General features: G+C 35.1%; 18 non-coding genes across 18 annotated transcripts; 9 read left to right on the top strand and 9 right to left on the bottom strand.

Annotated features, from left to right (window-relative positions):
- Positions 1-313: 313 nt before the first annotated feature.
- Positions 314-432, top strand: LOC132987690 (5S ribosomal RNA). The gene has a single exon (XR_009675744.1). It is a non-coding gene; the product is annotated as a 5S ribosomal RNA (ribosomal RNA).
- A 1,056-nt stretch (positions 433-1,488) lies between these two features.
- LOC132987689 (5S ribosomal RNA) lies at positions 1,489-1,607 on the bottom strand. The gene has a single exon (XR_009675743.1). It is a non-coding gene; the product is annotated as a 5S ribosomal RNA (ribosomal RNA).
- Positions 1,608-2,271: 664 nt separating this feature from the next.
- Positions 2,272-2,390, top strand: LOC132987688 (5S ribosomal RNA). The gene has a single exon (XR_009675742.1). It is a non-coding gene; the product is annotated as a 5S ribosomal RNA (ribosomal RNA).
- Positions 2,391-3,446: 1,056 nt separating this feature from the next.
- On the bottom strand, positions 3,447-3,565 carry LOC132987687 (5S ribosomal RNA). Its single transcript, XR_009675741.1, has one exon. It is a non-coding gene; the product is annotated as a 5S ribosomal RNA (ribosomal RNA).
- Positions 3,566-4,229: 664 nt separating this feature from the next.
- On the top strand, positions 4,230-4,348 carry LOC132987686 (5S ribosomal RNA). Its single transcript, XR_009675740.1, has one exon. It is a non-coding gene; the product is annotated as a 5S ribosomal RNA (ribosomal RNA).
- A 1,056-nt stretch (positions 4,349-5,404) lies between these two features.
- On the bottom strand, positions 5,405-5,523 carry LOC132987685 (5S ribosomal RNA). Its single transcript, XR_009675739.1, has one exon. It is a non-coding gene; the product is annotated as a 5S ribosomal RNA (ribosomal RNA).
- A 664-nt stretch (positions 5,524-6,187) lies between these two features.
- Positions 6,188-6,306, top strand: LOC132987684 (5S ribosomal RNA). The gene has a single exon (XR_009675738.1). It is a non-coding gene; the product is annotated as a 5S ribosomal RNA (ribosomal RNA).
- Positions 6,307-7,362: 1,056 nt separating this feature from the next.
- Positions 7,363-7,481, bottom strand: LOC132987683 (5S ribosomal RNA). Its single transcript, XR_009675737.1, has one exon. It is a non-coding gene; the product is annotated as a 5S ribosomal RNA (ribosomal RNA).
- A 664-nt stretch (positions 7,482-8,145) lies between these two features.
- LOC132987681 (5S ribosomal RNA) lies at positions 8,146-8,264 on the top strand. Its single transcript, XR_009675735.1, has one exon. It is a non-coding gene; the product is annotated as a 5S ribosomal RNA (ribosomal RNA).
- Positions 8,265-9,320: 1,056 nt separating this feature from the next.
- On the bottom strand, positions 9,321-9,439 carry LOC132987680 (5S ribosomal RNA). The gene has a single exon (XR_009675734.1). It is a non-coding gene; the product is annotated as a 5S ribosomal RNA (ribosomal RNA).
- A 664-nt stretch (positions 9,440-10,103) lies between these two features.
- LOC132987679 (5S ribosomal RNA) lies at positions 10,104-10,222 on the top strand. Its single transcript, XR_009675733.1, has one exon. It is a non-coding gene; the product is annotated as a 5S ribosomal RNA (ribosomal RNA).
- Positions 10,223-11,278: 1,056 nt separating this feature from the next.
- On the bottom strand, positions 11,279-11,397 carry LOC132987677 (5S ribosomal RNA). Its single transcript, XR_009675732.1, has one exon. It is a non-coding gene; the product is annotated as a 5S ribosomal RNA (ribosomal RNA).
- A 664-nt stretch (positions 11,398-12,061) lies between these two features.
- LOC132987676 (5S ribosomal RNA) lies at positions 12,062-12,180 on the top strand. Its single transcript, XR_009675731.1, has one exon. It is a non-coding gene; the product is annotated as a 5S ribosomal RNA (ribosomal RNA).
- A 1,056-nt stretch (positions 12,181-13,236) lies between these two features.
- LOC132987675 (5S ribosomal RNA) lies at positions 13,237-13,355 on the bottom strand. Its single transcript, XR_009675730.1, has one exon. It is a non-coding gene; the product is annotated as a 5S ribosomal RNA (ribosomal RNA).
- A 664-nt stretch (positions 13,356-14,019) lies between these two features.
- Positions 14,020-14,138, top strand: LOC132987674 (5S ribosomal RNA). The gene has a single exon (XR_009675729.1). It is a non-coding gene; the product is annotated as a 5S ribosomal RNA (ribosomal RNA).
- A 1,056-nt stretch (positions 14,139-15,194) lies between these two features.
- Positions 15,195-15,313, bottom strand: LOC132987673 (5S ribosomal RNA). Its single transcript, XR_009675728.1, has one exon. It is a non-coding gene; the product is annotated as a 5S ribosomal RNA (ribosomal RNA).
- A 665-nt stretch (positions 15,314-15,978) lies between these two features.
- LOC132987638 (5S ribosomal RNA) lies at positions 15,979-16,097 on the top strand. The gene has a single exon (XR_009675695.1). It is a non-coding gene; the product is annotated as a 5S ribosomal RNA (ribosomal RNA).
- A 1,056-nt stretch (positions 16,098-17,153) lies between these two features.
- On the bottom strand, positions 17,154-17,272 carry LOC132987672 (5S ribosomal RNA). The gene has a single exon (XR_009675727.1). It is a non-coding gene; the product is annotated as a 5S ribosomal RNA (ribosomal RNA).
- Positions 17,273-17,638: the final 366 nt, after the last annotated feature.

The following is a 17,638-nucleotide window of genomic DNA, read 5'->3' as shown; positions in this document are numbered from 1 at the left end:
ATCATTTAAACATTTAAAACTAATGGCCTACCCACATTTAGGACTACATACATTTAAATTATTAAACCATTAAATAGATGCTTTTCACATAGGCTTGTTTTTATTTTGTTCTTACATTAGATCTATTTATGATTGACAATGTTTGCAAAAGAAGGCAATCAATTTAATTACTTGAATGAATGAATGAATTTGAAAAGGTAGCCTACTCTTCAATTTATCAGTTTGTATTATTATTTAACTCAGATAATACATTTAAAATAGAATGCTGCGACATTATCCATATATAAATAGACTCTGTACAACAGTAAACTTCGCTTACGGCCATACCACCCTGAACACGCCCGATCTCGTCCGATCTCGGAAGCTAAGCAGGGTCGGGCCTGGTTAGTACTTGGATGGGAGACCGCCTGGGAATACCAGGTGCTGTAAGCTTTTGTGTCCTCCTGCTATGGACTGTAGTTCTCTTTTATTTGTCTATCGTTGCTTCTACTTTACAATAAAGTAGCTTACACTGAATTTTGATCGGGGAGCATCTATAGCATATACAGGGACTGATTGTAAGAATTATGAATTGTCATATAATTAGTAAGTTTTCCTTTGTGATTCCTAATGGAGGATTTTTAGTTATAATGGAGAATGTGAGGGGATCAAATATGTATGCCCCACAGGGTTATGATTTCTACATGAAACATTGCAATGGCTGATTTATTCATTTGTCATTCAAGATTACCTCAAAACAAGTAAGTGCTGATAAAAACATCATTTCCAGTTGTCCCTTATATCTTAATCAATCACTAATGATTAGGCTACTATAATAATCCTAAATCTTGTGTGCCTTAATGCAACATTTAAACTTATTTCTGCTGTTCACTTTAGTGCTGGAAAGGTGCCTCTGAACAGTTTGCAGTATTGAAAACCTTAATAAATCCACAGTAAAAGTCATTATGTGAAATGGTCAATTTCTGAAAAAACGTCAATTAATTCTGAAAAAATATTGATTGATAAGTAAGCATCACTTGTTTGCGGGTTTTTTTTCATTCAATCTTAATAGTAATCATTTATAATAATTCCTGATTTGGTGTAAATGTTTATTATTGATGTGAAAACATTTATAATGATGGTGAATATTTCCAGCTGAATCAAATGTACAATATGGCTACCAGAGTGTTGTGGGGAAGTAAAGAGTAACCTAAAACAAAAAGAATCAAGTTGAGTACAAGTAATTAAAATATGTTAATGCAGTAGTCCTTACTTAAGTAGGCTATATGTACTTTTTGAATGTAAAACTGACATTTGAAAACAGCCTCCAGAGAGTGTAATATGTATTAATACTCACTGAAAACATTGATGAAAATTGCAACAAGAACAAAAAAAAAGAGGACAGGCTGCCAAATAAAATCATGTTTCATTTTCCACTGGCCTGTCTCTCTCAGTCCTTTCTCCACTAGTGAGGCAACAGCGCCCCCTACTGGCTGAATGAGATACAAAAGCTTACAGCACCTGGTATTCCCAGGCGGTCTCCCATCCAAGTACTAACCAGGCCCGACCCTGCTTAGCTTCCGAGATCGGACGAGATCGGGCGTGTTCAGGGTGGTATGGCCGTAAGCGAAGGTGTCTGTATGTACTGCTCTACTTATAGATGGTAAAACTTCACCTGGCTGCAGGTCTCCACATCGCTCAGTCGACATGTCTTTTTTAATGCCTTAGCCTTTGTCTTCATATTAAAAGTTCTGTGATGCACAATGAATTCAAAACTTCAAATGGGTTTATTATTAACAGTGTAGATGCGTCTGTTCTGGCTCTCAGACTTTTTATAGGTAATCTCAACAACTATTAACCATATAATACAGAAAAACTGCGAGCTTAATAGTTCAAAAAAAAAACTTTCTATTTGTCTTTTGTTAATTTAAACTCATCTTGTTCTCTTGTATGCAGTAGGCTATATAACGGATCATTTAAACATTTAAAACTAATAGCCTACCCACATTTAGGACTACATACATTTAAATTATTAAATTATTAAACCATTAAATAGATGCTTTTCACATAGGCTTGTTTTTATTTTGTTCTTACATTAGATCTATTTATGATTGACAATGTTTGCAAAAGAAGGCAATCAATTTAATTACTTGAATGAATGAATGAATTTGAAAAGGTAGCCTACTCTTCAATTTATCAGTTTGTATTATTATTTAACTCAGATAATACATTTAAAATAGAATGCTGCGACATTATCCATATATAAATAGACTCTGTACAACAGTAAACTTCGCTTACGGCCATACCACCCTGAACACGCCCGATCTCGTCCGATCTCGGAAGCTAAGCAGGGTCGGGCCTGGTTAGTACTTGGATGGGAGACCGCCTGGGAATACCAGGTGCTGTAAGCTTTTGTGTCCTCCTGCTATGGACTGTAGTTCTCTTTTATTTGTCTATCGTTGCTTCTACTTTCCAATAAAGTAGCTTACACTGAATTTTGATCGGGGAGCATCTATAGCATATATAGGGACTGACTGTAATAATTATGAATTGTCATATAATTAGTAAGTTTTCCTTTGTGATTCCTAATGGAGGATTTTTAGTTATAATGGAGAATGTGAGGGGATCAAATATGTATGCCCCACAGGGTTATGATTTCTACATGAAACATTGCAATGGCTGATTTATTCATTTGTCATTCAAGATTACCTCAAAACAAGTAAGTGCTGATAAAAACATCATTTCCAGTTGTCCCTTATATCTTAATCAATCACTAATGATTAGGCTACTATAATAATCCTAAATCTTGTGTGCCTTAATGCAACATTTAAACTTATTTCTGCTGTTCACTTTAGTGCTGGAAAGGTGCCTCTGAACAGTTTGCAGTATTGAAAACCTTAATAAATCCACAGTAAAAGTCATTATGTGAAATGGTCAATTTCTGAAAAAACGTCAATTAATTCTGAAAAAATATTGATTGATAAGTAAGCATCACTTGTTTGCGGGTTTTTTTTCATTCAATCTTAATAGTAATCATTTATAATAATTCCTGATTTGGTGTAAATGTTTATTATTGATGTGAAAACATTTATAATGATGGTGAATATTTCCAGCTGAATCAAATGTACAATATGGCTACCAGAGTGTTGTGGGGAAGTAAAGAGTAACCTAAAACAAAAAGAATCAAGTTAAGTACAAGTAATTAAAATATGTTAATGCAGTAGTCCTTACTTAAGTAGGCTATATGTACTTTTTGAATGTAAAACTGGCATTTGAAAACAGCCTCCAGAGAGTGTAATATGTATTAATACTCACTGAAAACATTGATGAAAATTGCAACAAGAACAAAAAAAAAGAGGACAGGCTGCCAAATAAAATCATGTTTCATTTTCCACTGGCCTGTCTCTCTCAGTCCTTTCTCCACTAGTGAGGCAACAGCGCCCCCTACTGGCTGAATGAGATACAAAAGCTTACAGCACCTGGTATTCCCAGGCGGTCTCCCATCCAAGTACTAACCAGGCCCGACCCTGCTTAGCTTCCGAGATCGGACGAGATCGGGCGTGTTCAGGGTGGTATGGCCGTAAGCGAAGGTGTCTGTATGTACTGCTCTACTTATAGATGGTAAAACTTCACCTGGCTGCAGGTCTCCACATCGCTCAGTCGACATGTCTTTTTTAATGCCTTAGCCTTTGTCTTCATATTAAAAGTTCTGTGATGCACAATGAATTCAAAACTTCAAATGGGTTTATTATTAACAGTGTAGATGCGTCTGTTCTGGCTCTCAGACTTTTTATAGGTAATCTCAACAACTATTAACCATATAATACAGAAAAACTGCGAGCTTAATAGTTCAAAAAAAAAACTTTCTATTTGTCTTTTGTTAATTTAAACTCATCTTGTTCTCTTGTATGCAGTAGGCTATATAACGGATCATTTAAACATTTAAAACTAATAGCCTACCCACATTTAGGACTACATACATTTAAATTATTAAATTATTAAACCATTAAATAGATGCTTTTCACATAGGCTTGTTTTTATTTTGTTCTTACATTAGATCTATTTATGATTGACAATGTTTGCAAAAGAAGGCAATCAATTTAATTACTTGAATGAATGAATGAATTTGAAAAGGTAGCCTACTCTTCAATTTATCAGTTTGTATTATTATTTAACTCAGATAATACATTTAAAATAGAATGCTGCGACATTATCCATATATAAATAGACTCTGTACAACAGTAAACTTCGCTTACGGCCATACCACCCTGAACACGCCCGATCTCGTCCGATCTCGGAAGCTAAGCAGGGTCGGGCCTGGTTAGTACTTGGATGGGAGACCGCCTGGGAATACCAGGTGCTGTAAGCTTTTGTGTCCTCCTGCTATGGACTGTAGTTCTCTTTTATTTGTCTATCGTTGCTTCTACTTTCCAATAAAGTAGCTTACACTGAATTTTGATCGGGGAGCATCTATAGCATATATAGGGACTGACTGTAATAATTATGAATTGTCATATAATTAGTAAGTTTTCCTTTGTGATTCCTAATGGAGGATTTTTAGTTATAATGGAGAATGTGAGGGGATCAAATATGTATGCCCCACAGGGTTATGATTTCTACATGAAACATTGCAATGGCTGATTTATTCATTTGTCATTCAAGATTACCTCAAAACAAGTAAGTGCTGATAAAAACATCATTTCCAGTTGTCCCTTATATCTTAATCAATCACTAATGATTAGGCTACTATAATAATCCTAAATCTTGTGTGCCTTAATGCAACATTTAAACTTATTTCTGCTGTTCACTTTAGTGCTGGAAAGGTGCCTCTGAACAGTTTGCAGTATTGAAAACCTTAATAAATCCACAGTAAAAGTCATTATGTGAAATGGTCAATTTCTGAAAAAACGTCAATTAATTCTGAAAAAATATTGATTGATAAGTAAGCATCACTTGTTTGCGGGTTTTTTTTCATTCAATCTTAATAGTAATCATTTATAATAATTCCTGATTTGGTGTAAATGTTTATTATTGATGTGAAAACATTTATAATGATGGTGAATATTTCCAGCTGAATCAAATGTACAATATGGCTACCAGAGTGTTGTGGGGAAGTAAAGAGTAACCTAAAACAAAAAGAATCAAGTTAAGTACAAGTAATTAAAATATGTTAATGCAGTAGTCCTTACTTAAGTAGGCTATATGTACTTTTTGAATGTAAAACTGGCATTTGAAAACAGCCTCCAGAGAGTGTAATATGTATTAATACTCACTGAAAACATTGATGAAAATTGCAACAAGAACAAAAAAAAAGAGGACAGGCTGCCAAATAAAATCATGTTTCATTTTCCACTGGCCTGTCTCTCTCAGTCCTTTCTCCACTAGTGAGGCAACAGCGCCCCCTACTGGCTGAATGAGATACAAAAGCTTACAGCACCTGGTATTCCCAGGCGGTCTCCCATCCAAGTACTAACCAGGCCCGACCCTGCTTAGCTTCCGAGATCGGACGAGATCGGGCGTGTTCAGGGTGGTATGGCCGTAAGCGAAGGTGTCTGTATGTACTGCTCTACTTATAGATGGTAAAACTTCACCTGGCTGCAGGTCTCCACATCGCTCAGTCGACATGTCTTTTTTAATGCCTTAGCCTTTGTCTTCATATTAAAAGTTCTGTGATGCACAATGAATTCAAAACTTCAAATGGGTTTATTATTAACAGTGTAGATGCGTCTGTTCTGGCTCTCAGACTTTTTATAGGTAATCTCAACAACTATTAACCATATAATACAGAAAAACTGCGAGCTTAATAGTTCAAAAAAAAAACTTTCTATTTGTCTTTTGTTAATTTAAACTCATCTTGTTCTCTTGTATGCAGTAGGCTATATAACGGATCATTTAAACATTTAAAACTAATAGCCTACCCACATTTAGGACTACATACATTTAAATTATTAAATTATTAAACCATTAAATAGATGCTTTTCACATAGGCTTGTTTTTATTTTGTTCTTACATTAGATCTATTTATGATTGACAATGTTTGCAAAAGAAGGCAATCAATTTAATTACTTGAATGAATGAATGAATTTGAAAAGGTAGCCTACTCTTCAATTTATCAGTTTGTATTATTATTTAACTCAGATAATACATTTAAAATAGAATGCTGCGACATTATCCATATATAAATAGACTCTGTACAACAGTAAACTTCGCTTACGGCCATACCACCCTGAACACGCCCGATCTCGTCCGATCTCGGAAGCTAAGCAGGGTCGGGCCTGGTTAGTACTTGGATGGGAGACCGCCTGGGAATACCAGGTGCTGTAAGCTTTTGTGTCCTCCTGCTATGGACTGTAGTTCTCTTTTATTTGTCTATCGTTGCTTCTACTTTACAATAAAGTAGCTTACACTGAATTTTGATCGGGGAGCATCTATAGCATATACAGGGACTGATTGTAAGAATTATGAATTGTCATATAATTAGTAAGTTTTCCTTTGTGATTCCTAATGGAGGATTTTTAGTTATAATGGAGAATGTGAGGGGATCAAATATGTATGCCCCACAGGGTTATGATTTCTACATGAAACATTGCAATGGCTGATTTATTCATTTGTCATTCAAGATTACCTCAAAACAAGTAAGTGCTGATAAAAACATCATTTCCAGTTGTCCCTTATATCTTAATCAATCACTAATGATTAGGCTACTATAATAATCCTAAATCTTGTGTGCCTTAATGCAACATTTAAACTTATTTCTGCTGTTCACTTTAGTGCTGGAAAGGTGCCTCTGAACAGTTTGCAGTATTGAAAACCTTAATAAATCCACAGTAAAAGTCATTATGTGAAATGGTCAATTTCTGAAAAAACGTCAATTAATTCTGAAAAAATATTGATTGATAAGTAAGCATCACTTGTTTGCGGGTTTTTTTTCATTCAATCTTAATAGTAATCATTTATAATAATTCCTGATTTGGTGTAAATGTTTATTATTGATGTGAAAACATTTATAATGATGGTGAATATTTCCAGCTGAATCAAATGTACAATATGGCTACCAGAGTGTTGTGGGGAAGTAAAGAGTAACCTAAAACAAAAAGAATCAAGTTGAGTACAAGTAATTAAAATATGTTAATGCAGTAGTCCTTACTTAAGTAGGCTATATGTACTTTTTGAATGTAAAACTGACATTTGAAAACAGCCTCCAGAGAGTGTAATATGTATTAATACTCACTGAAAACATTGATGAAAATTGCAACAAGAACAAAAAAAAAGAGGACAGGCTGCCAAATAAAATCATGTTTCATTTTCCACTGGCCTGTCTCTCTCAGTCCTTTCTCCACTAGTGAGGCAACAGCGCCCCCTACTGGCTGAATGAGATACAAAAGCTTACAGCACCTGGTATTCCCAGGCGGTCTCCCATCCAAGTACTAACCAGGCCCGACCCTGCTTAGCTTCCGAGATCGGACGAGATCGGGCGTGTTCAGGGTGGTATGGCCGTAAGCGAAGGTGTCTGTATGTACTGCTCTACTTATAGATGGTAAAACTTCACCTGGCTGCAGGTCTCCACATCGCTCAGTCGACATGTCTTTTTTAATGCCTTAGCCTTTGTCTTCATATTAAAAGTTCTGTGATGCACAATGAATTCAAAACTTCAAATGGGTTTATTATTAACAGTGTAGATGCGTCTGTTCTGGCTCTCAGACTTTTTATAGGTAATCTCAACAACTATTAACCATATAATACAGAAAAACTGCGAGCTTAATAGTTCAAAAAAAAAACTTTCTATTTGTCTTTTGTTAATTTAAACTCATCTTGTTCTCTTGTATGCAGTAGGCTATATAACGGATCATTTAAACATTTAAAACTAATAGCCTACCCACATTTAGGACTACATACATTTAAATTATTAAATTATTAAACCATTAAATAGATGCTTTTCACATAGGCTTGTTTTTATTTTGTTCTTACATTAGATCTATTTATGATTGACAATGTTTGCAAAAGAAGGCAATCAATTTAATTACTTGAATGAATGAATGAATTTGAAAAGGTAGCCTACTCTTCAATTTATCAGTTTGTATTATTATTTAACTCAGATAATACATTTAAAATAGAATGCTGCGACATTATCCATATATAAATAGACTCTGTACAACAGTAAACTTCGCTTACGGCCATACCACCCTGAACACGCCCGATCTCGTCCGATCTCGGAAGCTAAGCAGGGTCGGGCCTGGTTAGTACTTGGATGGGAGACCGCCTGGGAATACCAGGTGCTGTAAGCTTTTGTGTCCTCCTGCTATGGACTGTAGTTCTCTTTTATTTGTCTATCGTTGCTTCTACTTTCCAATAAAGTAGCTTACACTGAATTTTGATCGGGGAGCATCTATAGCATATATAGGGACTGACTGTAATAATTATGAATTGTCATATAATTAGTAAGTTTTCCTTTGTGATTCCTAATGGAGGATTTTTAGTTATAATGGAGAATGTGAGGGGATCAAATATGTATGCCCCACAGGGTTATGATTTCTACATGAAACATTGCAATGGCTGATTTATTCATTTGTCATTCAAGATTACCTCAAAACAAGTAAGTGCTGATAAAAACATCATTTCCAGTTGTCCCTTATATCTTAATCAATCACTAATGATTAGGCTACTATAATAATCCTAAATCTTGTGTGCCTTAATGCAACATTTAAACTTATTTCTGCTGTTCACTTTAGTGCTGGAAAGGTGCCTCTGAACAGTTTGCAGTATTGAAAACCTTAATAAATCCACAGTAAAAGTCATTATGTGAAATGGTCAATTTCTGAAAAAACGTCAATTAATTCTGAAAAAATATTGATTGATAAGTAAGCATCACTTGTTTGCGGGTTTTTTTTCATTCAATCTTAATAGTAATCATTTATAATAATTCCTGATTTGGTGTAAATGTTTATTATTGATGTGAAAACATTTATAATGATGGTGAATATTTCCAGCTGAATCAAATGTACAATATGGCTACCAGAGTGTTGTGGGGAAGTAAAGAGTAACCTAAAACAAAAAGAATCAAGTTAAGTACAAGTAATTAAAATATGTTAATGCAGTAGTCCTTACTTAAGTAGGCTATATGTACTTTTTGAATGTAAAACTGGCATTTGAAAACAGCCTCCAGAGAGTGTAATATGTATTAATACTCACTGAAAACATTGATGAAAATTGCAACAAGAACAAAAAAAAAGAGGACAGGCTGCCAAATAAAATCATGTTTCATTTTCCACTGGCCTGTCTCTCTCAGTCCTTTCTCCACTAGTGAGGCAACAGCGCCCCCTACTGGCTGAATGAGATACAAAAGCTTACAGCACCTGGTATTCCCAGGCGGTCTCCCATCCAAGTACTAACCAGGCCCGACCCTGCTTAGCTTCCGAGATCGGACGAGATCGGGCGTGTTCAGGGTGGTATGGCCGTAAGCGAAGGTGTCTGTATGTACTGCTCTACTTATAGATGGTAAAACTTCACCTGGCTGCAGGTCTCCACATCGCTCAGTCGACATGTCTTTTTTAATGCCTTAGCCTTTGTCTTCATATTAAAAGTTCTGTGATGCACAATGAATTCAAAACTTCAAATGGGTTTATTATTAACAGTGTAGATGCGTCTGTTCTGGCTCTCAGACTTTTTATAGGTAATCTCAACAACTATTAACCATATAATACAGAAAAACTGCGAGCTTAATAGTTCAAAAAAAAAACTTTCTATTTGTCTTTTGTTAATTTAAACTCATCTTGTTCTCTTGTATGCAGTAGGCTATATAACGGATCATTTAAACATTTAAAACTAATAGCCTACCCACATTTAGGACTACATACATTTAAATTATTAAATTATTAAACCATTAAATAGATGCTTTTCACATAGGCTTGTTTTTATTTTGTTCTTACATTAGATCTATTTATGATTGACAATGTTTGCAAAAGAAGGCAATCAATTTAATTACTTGAATGAATGAATGAATTTGAAAAGGTAGCCTACTCTTCAATTTATCAGTTTGTATTATTATTTAACTCAGATAATACATTTAAAATAGAATGCTGCGACATTATCCATATATAAATAGACTCTGTACAACAGTAAACTTCGCTTACGGCCATACCACCCTGAACACGCCCGATCTCGTCCGATCTCGGAAGCTAAGCAGGGTCGGGCCTGGTTAGTACTTGGATGGGAGACCGCCTGGGAATACCAGGTGCTGTAAGCTTTTGTGTCCTCCTGCTATGGACTGTAGTTCTCTTTTATTTGTCTATCGTTGCTTCTACTTTCCAATAAAGTAGCTTACACTGAATTTTGATCGGGGAGCATCTATAGCATATATAGGGACTGACTGTAATAATTATGAATTGTCATATAATTAGTAAGTTTTCCTTTGTGATTCCTAATGGAGGATTTTTAGTTATAATGGAGAATGTGAGGGGATCAAATATGTATGCCCCACAGGGTTATGATTTCTACATGAAACATTGCAATGGCTGATTTATTCATTTGTCATTCAAGATTACCTCAAAACAAGTAAGTGCTGATAAAAACATCATTTCCAGTTGTCCCTTATATCTTAATCAATCACTAATGATTAGGCTACTATAATAATCCTAAATCTTGTGTGCCTTAATGCAACATTTAAACTTATTTCTGCTGTTCACTTTAGTGCTGGAAAGGTGCCTCTGAACAGTTTGCAGTATTGAAAACCTTAATAAATCCACAGTAAAAGTCATTATGTGAAATGGTCAATTTCTGAAAAAACGTCAATTAATTCTGAAAAAATATTGATTGATAAGTAAGCATCACTTGTTTGCGGGTTTTTTTTCATTCAATCTTAATAGTAATCATTTATAATAATTCCTGATTTGGTGTAAATGTTTATTATTGATGTGAAAACATTTATAATGATGGTGAATATTTCCAGCTGAATCAAATGTACAATATGGCTACCAGAGTGTTGTGGGGAAGTAAAGAGTAACCTAAAACAAAAAGAATCAAGTTAAGTACAAGTAATTAAAATATGTTAATGCAGTAGTCCTTACTTAAGTAGGCTATATGTACTTTTTGAATGTAAAACTGGCATTTGAAAACAGCCTCCAGAGAGTGTAATATGTATTAATACTCACTGAAAACATTGATGAAAATTGCAACAAGAACAAAAAAAAAGAGGACAGGCTGCCAAATAAAATCATGTTTCATTTTCCACTGGCCTGTCTCTCTCAGTCCTTTCTCCACTAGTGAGGCAACAGCGCCCCCTACTGGCTGAATGAGATACAAAAGCTTACAGCACCTGGTATTCCCAGGCGGTCTCCCATCCAAGTACTAACCAGGCCCGACCCTGCTTAGCTTCCGAGATCGGACGAGATCGGGCGTGTTCAGGGTGGTATGGCCGTAAGCGAAGGTGTCTGTATGTACTGCTCTACTTATAGATGGTAAAACTTCACCTGGCTGCAGGTCTCCACATCGCTCAGTCGACATGTCTTTTTTAATGCCTTAGCCTTTGTCTTCATATTAAAAGTTCTGTGATGCACAATGAATTCAAAACTTCAAATGGGTTTATTATTAACAGTGTAGATGCGTCTGTTCTGGCTCTCAGACTTTTTATAGGTAATCTCAACAACTATTAACCATATAATACAGAAAAACTGCGAGCTTAATAGTTCAAAAAAAAAACTTTCTATTTGTCTTTTGTTAATTTAAACTCATCTTGTTCTCTTGTATGCAGTAGGCTATATAACGGATCATTTAAACATTTAAAACTAATAGCCTACCCACATTTAGGACTACATACATTTAAATTATTAAATTATTAAACCATTAAATAGATGCTTTTCACATAGGCTTGTTTTTATTTTGTTCTTACATTAGATCTATTTATGATTGACAATGTTTGCAAAAGAAGGCAATCAATTTAATTACTTGAATGAATGAATGAATTTGAAAAGGTAGCCTACTCTTCAATTTATCAGTTTGTATTATTATTTAACTCAGATAATACATTTAAAATAGAATGCTGCGACATTATCCATATATAAATAGACTCTGTACAACAGTAAACTTCGCTTACGGCCATACCACCCTGAACACGCCCGATCTCGTCCGATCTCGGAAGCTAAGCAGGGTCGGGCCTGGTTAGTACTTGGATGGGAGACCGCCTGGGAATACCAGGTGCTGTAAGCTTTTGTGTCCTCCTGCTATGGACTGTAGTTCTCTTTTATTTGTCTATCGTTGCTTCTACTTTCCAATAAAGTAGCTTACACTGAATTTTGATCGGGGAGCATCTATAGCATATATAGGGACTGACTGTAATAATTATGAATTGTCATATAATTAGTAAGTTTTCCTTTGTGATTCCTAATGGAGGATTTTTAGTTATAATGGAGAATGTGAGGGGATCAAATATGTATGCCCCACAGGGTTATGATTTCTACATGAAACATTGCAATGGCTGATTTATTCATTTGTCATTCAAGATTACCTCAAAACAAGTAAGTGCTGATAAAAACATCATTTCCAGTTGTCCCTTATATCTTAATCAATCACTAATGATTAGGCTACTATAATAATCCTAAATCTTGTGTGCCTTAATGCAACATTTAAACTTATTTCTGCTGTTCACTTTAGTGCTGGAAAGGTGCCTCTGAACAGTTTGCAGTATTGAAAACCTTAATAAATCCACAGTAAAAGTCATTATGTGAAATGGTCAATTTCTGAAAAAACGTCAATTAATTCTGAAAAAATATTGATTGATAAGTAAGCATCACTTGTTTGCGGGTTTTTTTTCATTCAATCTTAATAGTAATCATTTATAATAATTCCTGATTTGGTGTAAATGTTTATTATTGATGTGAAAACATTTATAATGATGGTGAATATTTCCAGCTGAATCAAATGTACAATATGGCTACCAGAGTGTTGTGGGGAAGTAAAGAGTAACCTAAAACAAAAAGAATCAAGTTAAGTACAAGTAATTAAAATATGTTAATGCAGTAGTCCTTACTTAAGTAGGCTATATGTACTTTTTGAATGTAAAACTGGCATTTGAAAACAGCCTCCAGAGAGTGTAATATGTATTAATACTCACTGAAAACATTGATGAAAATTGCAACAAGAACAAAAAAAAAGAGGACAGGCTGCCAAATAAAATCATGTTTCATTTTCCACTGGCCTGTCTCTCTCAGTCCTTTCTCCACTAGTGAGGCAACAGCGCCCCCTACTGGCTGAATGAGATACAAAAGCTTACAGCACCTGGTATTCCCAGGCGGTCTCCCATCCAAGTACTAACCAGGCCCGACCCTGCTTAGCTTCCGAGATCGGACGAGATCGGGCGTGTTCAGGGTGGTATGGCCGTAAGCGAAGGTGTCTGTATGTACTGCTCTACTTATAGATGGTAAAACTTCACCTGGCTGCAGGTCTCCACATCGCTCAGTCGACATGTCTTTTTTAATGCCTTAGCCTTTGTCTTCATATTAAAAGTTCTGTGATGCACAATGAATTCAAAACTTCAAATGGGTTTATTATTAACAGTGTAGATGCGTCTGTTCTGGCTCTCAGACTTTTTATAGGTAATCTCAACAACTATTAACCATATAATACAGAAAAACTGCGAGCTTAATAGTTCAAAAAAAAAACTTTCTATTTGTCTTTTGTTAATTTAAACTCATCTTGTTCTCTTGTATGCAGTAGGCTATATAACGGATCATTTAAACATTTAAAACTAATAGCCTACCCACATTTAGGACTACATACATTTAAATTATTAAATTATTAAACCATTAAATAGATGCTTTTCACATAGGCTTGTTTTTATTTTGTTCTTACATTAGATCTATTTATGATTGACAATGTTTGCAAAAGAAGGCAATCAATTTAATTACTTGAATGAATGAATGAATTTGAAAAGGTAGCCTACTCTTCAATTTATCAGTTTGTATTATTATTTAACTCAGATAATACATTTAAAATAGAATGCTGCGACATTATCCATATATAAATAGACTCTGTACAACAGTAAACTTCGCTTACGGCCATACCACCCTGAACACGCCCGATCTCGTCCGATCTCGGAAGCTAAGCAGGGTCGGGCCTGGTTAGTACTTGGATGGGAGACCGCCTGGGAATACCAGGTGCTGTAAGCTTTTGTGTCCTCCTGCTATGGACTGTAGTTCTCTTTTATTTGTCTATCGTTGCTTCTACTTTCCAATAAAGTAGCTTACACTGAATTTTGATCGGGGAGCATCTATAGCATATATAGGGACTGACTGTAATAATTATGAATTGTCATATAATTAGTAAGTTTTCCTTTGTGATTCCTAATGGAGGATTTTTAGTTATAATGGAGAATGTGAGGGGATCAAATATGTATGCCCCACAGGGTTATGATTTCTACATGAAACATTGCAATGGCTGATTTATTCATTTGTCATTCAAGATTACCTCAAAACAAGTAAGTGCTGATAAAAACATCATTTCCAGTTGTCCCTTATATCTTAATCAATCACTAATGATTAGGCTACTATAATAATCCTAAATCTTGTGTGCCTTAATGCAACATTTAAACTTATTTCTGCTGTTCACTTTAGTGCTGGAAAGGTGCCTCGGAACAGTTTGCAGTATTGAAAACCTTAATAAATCCACAGTAAAAGTCATTATGTGAAATGGTCAATTTCTGAAAAAACGTCAATTAATTCTGAAAAAATATTGATTGATAAGTAAGCATCACTTGTTTGCGGGTTTTTTTTCATTCAATCTTAATAGTAATCATTTATAATAATTCCTGATTTGGTGTAAATGTTTATTATTGATGTGAAAACATTTATAATGATGGTGAATATTTCCAGCTGAATCAAATGTACAATATGGCTACCAGAGTGTTGTGGGGAAGTAAAGAGTAACCTAAAACAAAAAGAATCAAGTTAAGTACAAGTAATTAAAATATGTTAATGCAGTAGTCCTTACTTAAGTAGGCTATATGTACTTTTTGAATGTAAAACTGGCATTTGAAAACAGCCTCCAGAGAGTGTAATATGTATTAATACTCACTGAAAACATTGATGAAAATTGCAACAAGAACAAAAAAAAAGAGGACAGGCTGCCAAATAAAATCATGTTTCATTTTCCACTGGCCTGTCTCTCTCAGTCCTTTCTCCACTAGTGAGGCAACAGCGCCCCCTACTGGCTGAATGAGATACAAAAGCTTACAGCACCTGGTATTCCCAGGCGGTCTCCCATCCAAGTACTAACCAGGCCCGACCCTGCTTAGCTTCCGAGATCGGACGAGATCGGGCGTGTTCAGGGTGGTATGGCCGTAAGCGAAGGTGTCTGTATGTACTGCTCTACTTATAGATGGTAAAACTTCACCTGGCTGCAGGTCTCCACATCGCTCAGTCGACATGTCTTTTTTAATGCCTTAGCCTTTGTCTTCATATTAAAAGTTCTGTGATGCACAATGAATTCAAAACTTCAAATGGGTTTATTATTAACAGTGTAGATGCGTCTGTTCTGACTCTCAGACTTTTTATAGGTAATCTCAACAACTATTAACCATATAATACAGAAAAACTGCGAGCTTAATAGTTCAAAAAAAAAAACTTTCTATTTGTCTTTTGTTAATTTAAACTCATCTTGTTCTCTTGTATGCAGTAGGCTATATAACGGATCATTTAAACATTTAAAACTAATAGCCTACCCACATTTAGGACTACATACATTTAAATTATTAAATTATTAAACCATTAAATAGATGCTTTTCACATAGGCTTGTTTTTATTTTGTTCTTACATTAGATCTATTTATGATTGACAATGTTTGCAAAAGAAGGCAATCAATTTAATTACTTGAATGAATGAATGAATTTGAAAAGGTAGCCTACTCTTCAATTTATCAGTTTGTATTATTATTTAACTCAGATAATACATTTAAAATAGAATGCTGCGACATTATCCATATATAAATAGACTCTGTACAACAGTAAACTTCACTTACGGCCATACCACCCTGAACACGCCCGATCTCGTCCGATCTCGAAAGCTAAGCAGGGTCGGGCCTGGTTAGTACTAGGATGGGAGACCGCCTGGGAATACCAGGTGCTGTAAGCTTTTGTGTCCTCCTGCTATGGACTGTAGTTCTCTTTTATTTGTCTATCGTTGCTTCTACTTTCCAATAAAGTAGCTTACACTGAATTTTGATCGGGGAGCATCTATAGCATATATAGGGACTGATTGTAATAATTATGAATTGTCATATAATTAGTAAGTTTTCCTTTGTGATTCCTAATGGAGGATTTTTAGTTATAATGGAGAATGTGAGGGGATCAAATATGTATGCCCCACAGGGTTATGATTTCTACATGAAACATTGCAATGGCTGATTTATTCATTTGTCATTCAAGATTACCTCAAAACAAGTAAGTGCTGATAAAAACATCATTTCCAGTTGTCCCTTATATCTTAATCAATCACTAATGATTAGGCTACTATAATAATCCTAAATCTTGTGTGCCTTAATGCAACATTTAAACTTATTTCTGCTGTTCACTTTAGTGCTGGAAAGGTGCCTCTGAACAGTTTGCAGTATTGAAAACCTTAATAAATCCACAGTAAAAGTCATTATGTGAAATGGTCAATTTCTGAAAAAACGTCAATTAATTCTGAAAAAATATTGATTGATAAGTAAGCATCACTTGTTTGCGGGGTTTTTTTCATTCAATCTTAATAGTAATCATTTATAATAATTCCTGATTTGGTGTAAATGTTTATTATTGATGTGAAAACATTTATAATGATGGTGAATATTTCCAGCTGAATCAAATGTACAATATGGCTACCAGAGTGTTGTGGGGAAGTAAAGAGTAACCTAAAACAAAAAGAATCAAGTTAAGTACAAGTAATTAAAAGATGTTAATGCAGTAGTCCTTACTTAAGTAGGCTATATGTACTTTTTGAATGTAAAACTGACATTTGAAAACAGCCTCCAGAGAGTGTAATATGTATTAATACTCACTGAAAACATTGATGAAAATTGCAACAAGAACAAAAAAAAAGAGGACAGGCTGCCAAATAAAATCATGTTTCATTTTCCACTGGCCTGTCTCTCTCAGTCCTTTCTCCACTAGTGAGGCAACAGCGCCCCCTACTGGCTGAATGAGATACAAAAGCTTACAGCACCTGGTATTCCCAGGCGGTCTCCCATCCAAGTACTAACCAGGCCCGACCCTGCTTAGCTTCCGAGATCGGACGAGATCGGGCGTGTTCAGGGTGGTATGGCCGTAAGCGAAGGTGTCTGTATGTACTGCTCTACTTATAGATGGTAAAACTTCACCTGGCTGCAGGTCTCCACATCGCTCAGTCGACATGTCTTTTTTAATGCCTTAGCCTTTGTCTTCATATTAAAAGTTCTGTGATGCACAATGAATTCAAAACTTCAAATGGGTTTATTATTAACAGTGTAGATGCGTCTGTTCTGGCTCTCAGACTTTTTATAGGTAATCTCAACAACTATTAACCATATAATACAGAAAAACTGCGAGCTTAATAGTTCAAAAAAAAAACTTTCTATTTGTCTTTTGTTAATTTAAACTCATCTTGTTCTCTTGTATGCAGTAGGCTATATAACGGATCATTTAAACATTTAAAACTAA

Source organism: Labrus mixtus, chromosome 13, assembly GCF_963584025.1.
Source record: "Labrus mixtus chromosome 13, fLabMix1.1, whole genome shotgun sequence".
Lineage (NCBI taxonomy): Eukaryota > Metazoa > Chordata > Actinopteri > Labriformes > Labridae > Labrus > Labrus mixtus.
Note: the sequence above shows the minus strand (reverse complement) of the source record. Positions and strands in the feature narration are given on the sequence as shown.